The sequence below is a fragment of the Solanum dulcamara genome, chromosome 7 (genome assembly GCF_947179165.1).
Source record: "Solanum dulcamara chromosome 7, daSolDulc1.2, whole genome shotgun sequence".
NCBI classification, from domain to species: Eukaryota; Viridiplantae; Streptophyta; class Magnoliopsida; order Solanales; family Solanaceae; genus Solanum; species Solanum dulcamara.
The window spans coordinates 76,703,324-76,712,111 of NC_077243.1; positions in this window are offsets into that span (position 1 = coordinate 76,703,324).

The following is an 8,788-nucleotide window of genomic DNA, read 5'->3' on the forward strand; positions in this document are numbered from 1 at the left end:
AGACCCAATGAATTCAATACATCTTAATTATCAAAGCCTCTCACCCGTAATAATGACAACATATAACAATAATAACAACAACAATTTCAACCAAGAATTCAATGCCGCCCATAGATGATGATGAGGAAGAAACAAAAAAAGAATTATTTGAATTGATAAAAAAAAATACCTCTAAAAAACTGATTGATCATACTGTAGGGCTGTTCACGGTTTTGGTTAAAACCAAAACCAAACCGAAAATTTAACCAAACCGAATAAAAAAACCGATATTCAGTTTGGTTTGGTTTGGTTTGGTTTTAAATTTGAATAACCGATAATATTTGGTTTGGTTATGGTTATAGTAAAAAATAACCGAATAAATAACCGAACCAAACCGATAATTATATACATAAAAATTATAATTATTTATATGTATAATATTAGTTTTTCATAAATAATTAAAAATATTTTATACCTTTTAATTATTAATTTAATTTTAATATACTTATTATGTCCAACAATCCAAGCCCAATCCAAGCCCAACTCTCTCAACTCTCAACTCTGAAGCCCAACTATGTGAATAGCCCTAGAAAGTAAAAACCCTACTCTTTCTTTTCCTTTTACATTTTCACTTCCAACTATGTGAATAGCCCTAGAAAGTAAAAACCCTATTGTTTTGAGCATTGATTAGTTTGGAGCTTAAGCTAAGGAAGATGTACTTTTGATTATATTATGGTCTATGGATTCTCTAATATCTAGTTAGTTTAGTTTAAACATGTAATTTTTTTATTTATGGACAAAGTTGTTTGTATTTTGGAACCCCTATTTGACTTGCTCTTGTAAATATAAACTACGTTGCAAGTTTGGTGGACCTAATTTGCCATCAACATGTCTTTCCGACAATAAACCGAAAAACCGAACCAAACCGAACCAAACCGATAATAACCAAACCGTGGTTATTATTTTACTTGGTTTGGTTATGGTTTTAGACATTTAAAAACCGACTAAATTGGTTTGGTTATGGTTTTAATCAATAACCAACCCAAACCGAACCATGAACACCCCTAATCATACTTCGTGTGAGCGATAATTATTAGAACCTGTAACAAATAAAAATGGAAATCCATTATAGCTTATTATTAAAAATTTCTAAAGATATGCTAAATCTCCTAGTTCATCTACAATTGAAGTTGTTACATATAGTTAAATTTTAAAAAAAAATTATATAATGAAGAAAATTTAGTTCCTCATAGTTACGACAAAACACTTCATATACAGTGTTATAGGTTGTATGGCTATAAAACTCTAATAACCGACACAATATTTCAAGGAATTAGAAGTTAAAAAGTATTTCAATTTCATGCAAATACGTACAAAGACACAAAATTTAATAAGTAACAAATAATAAGTGTTTTGATATCATTCAAATAAGAAAAGACTTTGGAATCCAATTTGAAATCTAACACTAAAACTACCGTATATAGTCAATATTTACTATTAAAATAATAATATTATAATTGAAGGAATATGGTGAATACAATTTTGTCTAAAGCGAAATCTTTTAAAGAAGGGTAAAACGTTCGATCAATAATTTAAGGGTCTTCATGCTTTTAATATAGTAAGTGTATTACTACATATTTCTATAAACTCCTGACTTAATTATTCAAGTTTTTGATTTAAATTTTGCAATGTTTTTTATAGAAGGGTTAAGGATCTCCTACTTGGGATGTAGAGTGGGTGCCCGCACAGCCCGATGGATTGGGTCGTGACATTTTCCCTCTTTTTTGGACATTATTTTGGACCTTTTTTACCTATTTTTTGAAAGATTTTTTAAAATCTTTTTTGCCTATTATTTTGAAAGTTTTTTGACATTATTTTTTGGATCAAGTCTATTTTAGTTGGAAAAAAATTCTAATGATATAATAATTGAGCTAATGGTGAAAAGATAATTTTATCTAAAATAGAATCTTTTAATCAAAGTATCTAAAATGGAGTCTTTTAATCAAAGGCAAAAAATTCAAACAATATTATTAAGAATTTTCGTGCATTTAATATAATATAGAAGATTAACTTCTTTGGTACCCATTTTCTCTAATTCTAATAACTTTTAAACTTTTCTAAATGGAACATGTAAAGTTTGATAACTTTTTTAATGTTCAACTTAATTTATCAATAAAAATGTGAAGGTTTGCCGAAGCACTAATTGCTACATCGATTGTTTATCAAATTATAATCTAATATTTATACCTAGACATTCCTAGTGATATATTATATCTCAAAGTGTCCATAATTAAATATAAACTGTATTGCTTTGAAAAACCTTTGAATTTGTCATTATCGGTCAGGAATACACTATCGTTTATTATTCTATAACTTCAAAATAAACTAAAGATATAAAAAGTTTACCTCAAATCACAAGCAAATTTATCTCTGCAATCATTAGCGCGATCCAAACTTCATATTAAAGAATGTAAATTCAACAAACTTTGAATTTGCAATTGCCTATCAAGAATAACTGAATAACTATCGTTTATTATTCTATAATTAAAAAATAAACTAAAGATATAAAACAATTACCTCAAATCACAAGTAAATTTGGCCTTCGCAATCATCAACACTATCTGAACTTCGTGTTAAAAGAATGTAAGATTCAAGAGAAATAGTATAAGTAACATTAATTGGTAAAAGAAATCTAAACGTAAAGTGATAGGTGTTGAATTCTAAACTAATTTTTCTGCTCAGTTTTTTCTCATTGTATGTACATAATTCAAATAAGCGAATTTTCAATAATCAAGTTTTAATTGATTTCAGTTTACATTGAATGCAAACCAATAAAGAATACTCTAACTAATTGTAATTGCATATACTGTATAAATCTACTCATTATATTGAGAACGGGAAATAATTAGGGCCTAAGCTAACAATTAGGACGTAAACTTGCAACAATAACTGACAAAAATAAAATTAATAGCCTCTACACATTATAATTAGGGGTGTACATGGACCGAGTTGGTTCGGATTTTTTACAAACCAAACCAAACCATTTGTGTCGGGTTATTAAATCTATAAACCAAACCAAACCAATAAAAGTCGGGTTTTTCGATATTAATTTTTCTCGAGTTTTTCGGGTTTTTCAGTTTTTTCGGGTTTCTCGGGTTTTTCATAGTATCTAATAAAAAACACAGAGCGGTGCTTCTTAAAAAGAGTTCTAGTACAAAATATCAACATATAAGATAGAGGCAGAACACTGTTTGAAGTTTTAACTTTATAATATAATTTTATAAGATGAGTTTTTTTTTGTATATTATTTAGATGGGCTCTCAAGTCCAAATCTAAATGTAAGAAAGAAAATAAAAATTATGAAAAAATTTTTAAAAATATTTATAAATTACATTTTAATAAATATTTTTATGTATAACATAATTTAAAAGTAGTATATCTATAATCGGGTCGGTTTGGGTTCGGTTTGACTTTTTTTAGTTAAAATCAAACCAACCCTATAATGGTCGGGTTTTTTTTCCAAACACCAAATCAAGTCAAACCAAACCACTAGTCGGGTTTTTTTTCCGGTTTGGTTCGATTTGTCGGTTTGGTGCGGTTTATCGATTTGCCCTGTACAGCCCTAATTACAATAGCTAAGAAACATAATTGTTGTTTGTTTATACCATAACAAATAACAATTAGTATTCAAAAATGCATAATAATAGATAATACATGCATATTTTGTTTTTTCTGTTGTAAGGAAGAAAACTTTGAGATTTTTTCTTAAAGGTGACAAAAAAGTTTCAAAACTAAGAAAATGTGACACAAATCTTAATTATTGAATAGAGGTGACAATTTTAAGATTAGAATTAATGACACTAATTTTAAAACCCTCAAATTTTATTATTTACACAAAGACCCTTCCACTCTCCTTCCCACTCCATCCACCCACCCACCCCTCCCCATCCCTACCTCCCCTCCTCCCACACCCCATCCCTACCTCCACTACTCCCCCTCCCCCTCCTCTACCGCCAACATTATTCTTACCCCTCCTACCGTCGCAGTTGTTGCCATCACCACTATCATCTCCTCCGCTATTGCCGTCACCTTTTCCTCCATCACCGTCATGTTTTTCCCCCTCCTCCCCTCTCACTATCACCTCCTTCTCTATCATCACTTTTTTCTACTTCTCCTCCTCCTTCATCATCGCCAACACGACTGTTACCTCTTTTTCCACTGCCATCATCAACATCACCGGCCTTCTCTTCTTGCACAACCTCTCTCTTCTTCACCAGCTCCTCCTACACTTCATTTTCTAATAAAAAAATTAATAATTATCGAAGTTGCTGCAACAACTATGCAGAAGTTGCTATAATAATTTAATAAATTGCTAAAGAAACTCAAATAATTGTTAAAGTTATTGTAGAAAATCAAGTAATTGTTGTGGTTGTTGTAGCAACTACGATATTTGCTGCAACAATTATTGTAGCAACTATTGTAATTGTTGTAGCAGTTATGATAGTTATTGCAATAATTATTGCATTTGTTTGATTTTCTGCATAATCTTTTTTTTCAACAACTTAAATATTTTTTTTTTAAAATTCTCAAAACCAAAGCGAAACCGTCCTTAAAAGTAAAAATAAAGGGAAAAAGAAAAAATGTGGAAAAAAAATGAACAACGGTGGCAATGAGATGGTGACTACGGTGGTGACAATAAGATGGATGGAGAGAGAAAGAATAATAAGATTGTCACGATCCGAATCCGAGTGTGTTGGCACTCATCTCAATCCACCGAGACAAGTCAGTCTAAAACTCAACGGAAAGTAAATGCGGAAGTAATTGAGATAAAACAAGGTTTAACTTAGTCAAAAACAAATAAATAATCTCAAAATCCCCCAAGACTGATTGTCACGTATACAAGCCACTAATAAATTACCGAAGTACGAAAGAAAATATAGTCACAATGTCTTTGTCTCTAGAGTAGGACTAAAACATAATAAAAGAGTAAGAGGTGTCCACTAGATAGATGTAACAGCTACCTCAACACTCGAAATGATAGCCTCGGATGTGGTGGAAACACTAGGAGATCAAACAAGTCCGGGCTCACAACCTACATAAGTGTAAAATCTACCAAACAATACGGTACTCAGCAAGTGAACAACTAAAACTAAGCAAAGCTCAATAGACACAAGTACTCATGTCCTCCCAACCGAACCTCCTTAACTACAACCTGCATATAACCAGCCCAACTCTACACTTGTACAATAATAACAGTAATACAGTCCACGAATACTCATCAATAGTTTCATCAATGAATTATATCAAGTCAAGTTCAGCATATACCGAGCAATAAAGGGGTAAACACAAATTCACAAATATCAACAAAATGTGATGCAATGCAATGAGATGATGCATGTCTGTCCTATCGGTACACATCCGCTGAATTACAGTTTGAAACCCATGGGGGACATTTCTATCCATGTAACCTGCCACGAAGCGTGTGGCTCATCCCCTCAATATATATATATCCTATCACGGAGCGTGTGGCCCGATCCCTTTGTTTCATAATACCTGTCACGGAACGTATGGCCCGACCCCTTTATTTCATAATACCTGCCACAGAGCGTGTAACCCGACCCCTTTTGTTTCATATCATTTTCAGTCTCAACACAATATGTCAGAACCAATGCAATCAATTCATGTTCATATAATTCACGACAATAACATGACAACAACAATATTTTTTCCTATCTCACGTCAACATAGTCATTTCACATGTTCAAAATAAATTCATAATCACAACATATCAATTCCACCAATATATATCATTAGATCACCATTTTATACCCCTCATCTGAAACGAATGTATAAAATTATTGGAGAATACATATTTTATAGAATACTTAATAGCCGAATGAGATCACAAAAAAATAAATTAAAATTTGAATAAAAAATATCGAATTGAAACCCTTTATTAAAAATTAAAATTCAATTAAAACAAACTTAGCTCGAATGGTTTAAATAGAATATAATGATAAATTTAAATAAATGGCTATATGCCTTTCTACACAACCCTTTTATTTGGACTAAAGTTGAAAGGTTGGATTAGACTTAGTACTTCATTGGAAAGTGTAAAATGTTCTTTTTGCTGAGTTATTTGTTTGGCCCAAACCATCAAATACTCATCAAACCATCGTATTCCCCGTTTCAATTTCCATGTCTGATTTTTTATTGAATATAAAGTTTGAAAACGTTGAAAAGATTTTTAAATTTTGCTATTTTAAATTAAAAATATATAGAATGTATTAAAATACTTTTTTTAATTTTGTGGTATTAATTATATTAGTATACACTTCTGCGCGATGCGTGAATAATATTTTAAAAAATAATTATATTATACATTATGTTCGCACATATAAATTATTTGTTTGAGCATATTAAATTTTGTTTCACAACCATATGCTCTTTCAAGTGTTCGTAAAAAAAAATATTTACTTTTCTATTAAAAATGTAAGACTTAATTTTATATTTCATATTGAAAGTCAAATTAATACCCAATTATCGTATGTAATGAAAAAAAATAGAAGTATTAAGCATAATAGTTTTTAACTTTTAAGTAGTTAAGATAGCAAACTATTATTCTTTTGTGTGTGAAAATTTATTATCTTTAAATTAAAATTCAAGAAAAAGATATTTTTCAATTCATGCTCAAAAGTTATCTGTCAATTCATGGCAAAGTTAAATAAGTATAATTTTTCAATTCAAGAAGTATTTGTTAGAAATTGACATAAGAGAAAGTGTGGAAATTATAACCATCTTCAAAACTGTATAATTTATTTTTATCTTTTAATTAATTCATATTCTATATAAAAAATAATAATTAACAATACACGTATAAAAATACCCCACATTAAAAAAAACTAACACCCGTATATAAATTTTGTGATTTTAATTAAATTAAAAATACTCCTCATCTCAAAATCAAATACAAATAATTTTATCCTTTTATATTACAAAGATTTCAGAAAAAAACAATTTTACTGTTTATGTACTATAAAATTGATAAATCCTCACATAAATAAAAATAAAACTACAAATTTAATGAAAATAAATTTTATGCCGGTAATCTTTGTCTTTTTTGTGTTTTTAAAGTTGATTCACGTGTTATCCCGCAAATTAAGTAAAGATTAAGAGCACTCAACTCTAATTGATTCCTCGCATCAATCCTTTACAACTCCTGTGGATCAAATCATATTGAAATTTTTAAAAATAATTTTGTTGAATAGAAAAAGTAAGACCTCTCACAAACTTCAATCAATCAAACAAAACAATTTTCATGACAATAACTAATAATACTAATGATAACCAAAATAAATAATTAAATAATGGCACAATGATATCAAGTATGATTATTTCTTACGGATTTCATAAATATTTATTGTGATCAAGTTTTTACTTGAAGATCAAAGTAATAGAAAGTGTTCGCTTCATGATTGCGTGATAATAACTCTTAAGCTTTTAATCGATAACTGATTCTAAAAATTATTATTATTTTTCAATAACTTTACTGAAGAAATTATTATTAAGTTTCAAATCAATTTTAGCCATGATTTTCAATTTATGTCCACCACTTAAGACATGTAAAACAATGCATAATGTTAAATAATTAGTGCATTTTCGTTAGTTAAAAAAAAAAGATCATAACAGAAATTAAATATGCAAAGATTTACCTTTTCATGAGTTGTAGTGTTTATTATAGCCTTGGTATTTTTTTGGTCTTTTATTGAGAAACTTGCTTTTTTGAATTATAAATAATTAAGAAAAGAATGGGTCTCTCTTTTTTTGGTTGATTTTACTTTTAACTGACCCCTCATTAATGTGTTTTTTTTTACACATTACTTATTTAACATTTTTTATTATTTGTCAATTGACATTTTTAATTTTTGTGGTGATGCCATGTGTCATGTCGTCCATAACTACAGATTTAAATAATTTAAATTTATTTTTTAAAACTTAAAAATCGAGTATTTTTAAAAACGGAAAAATCAAGTATCTCGACTACTTTTTTTTGGTCATTTTCATTTGATTTTTTATTCTGAATGTTTTGATTTAGAATGTGAAAGTCGGAAGTAGTTGAGATATATTAGGAGTTGATAACTTTCAAATATCAAATTAATCTTTTTTTCTGATATAATCTTTTTAATTTACAACTATCGAATTTAATTTTTTTGTTTCAAAATAATCTTTTAACTTTCAAATGTTAAATTTTAAATTTTTTGTTCCGATAAAATCTTTTTTGTTGATAATTTTAAATAATTTAAATATGGTAAAAATAGGAAAGTTATAATCACCTCCAAAACTGTAAGTATTAATTCAAATTTTACCTTTATCTTTCTAATTTTTTTATATATAAATTTATTTAAATATAAAAGTGTTGGATTACAACTCATATTAAAATGCAGACAATTTTTATGATATAAAATCAAAGTAAAAAAAAAGATATATAGAATAGAGATAAGTATTGAATTTTTTTTGGTATTTGTGGCTAAATTGACTTTTTTCTAAAATAATTTATTTTTTTCTAAAATAATTCCATCGACTAAGTGTGTCTAATTTTTGCAAGGCAGAAATCATTTTCTGATGTTTTATCAATTTAGCTTAGCAAAATTGCACAAGCATCATCCCTTAGATAGTTCCTTATTTATCCAATGAACCAAAAAAGAATTTGGTGTACCAATTATCGTTGCCAAGAATAAAAACCCGTCAGATAACTGTTGAAAGTTTTCCCTCAAAGGATTTGAGATAGTGATGACACAACTACAAGAGA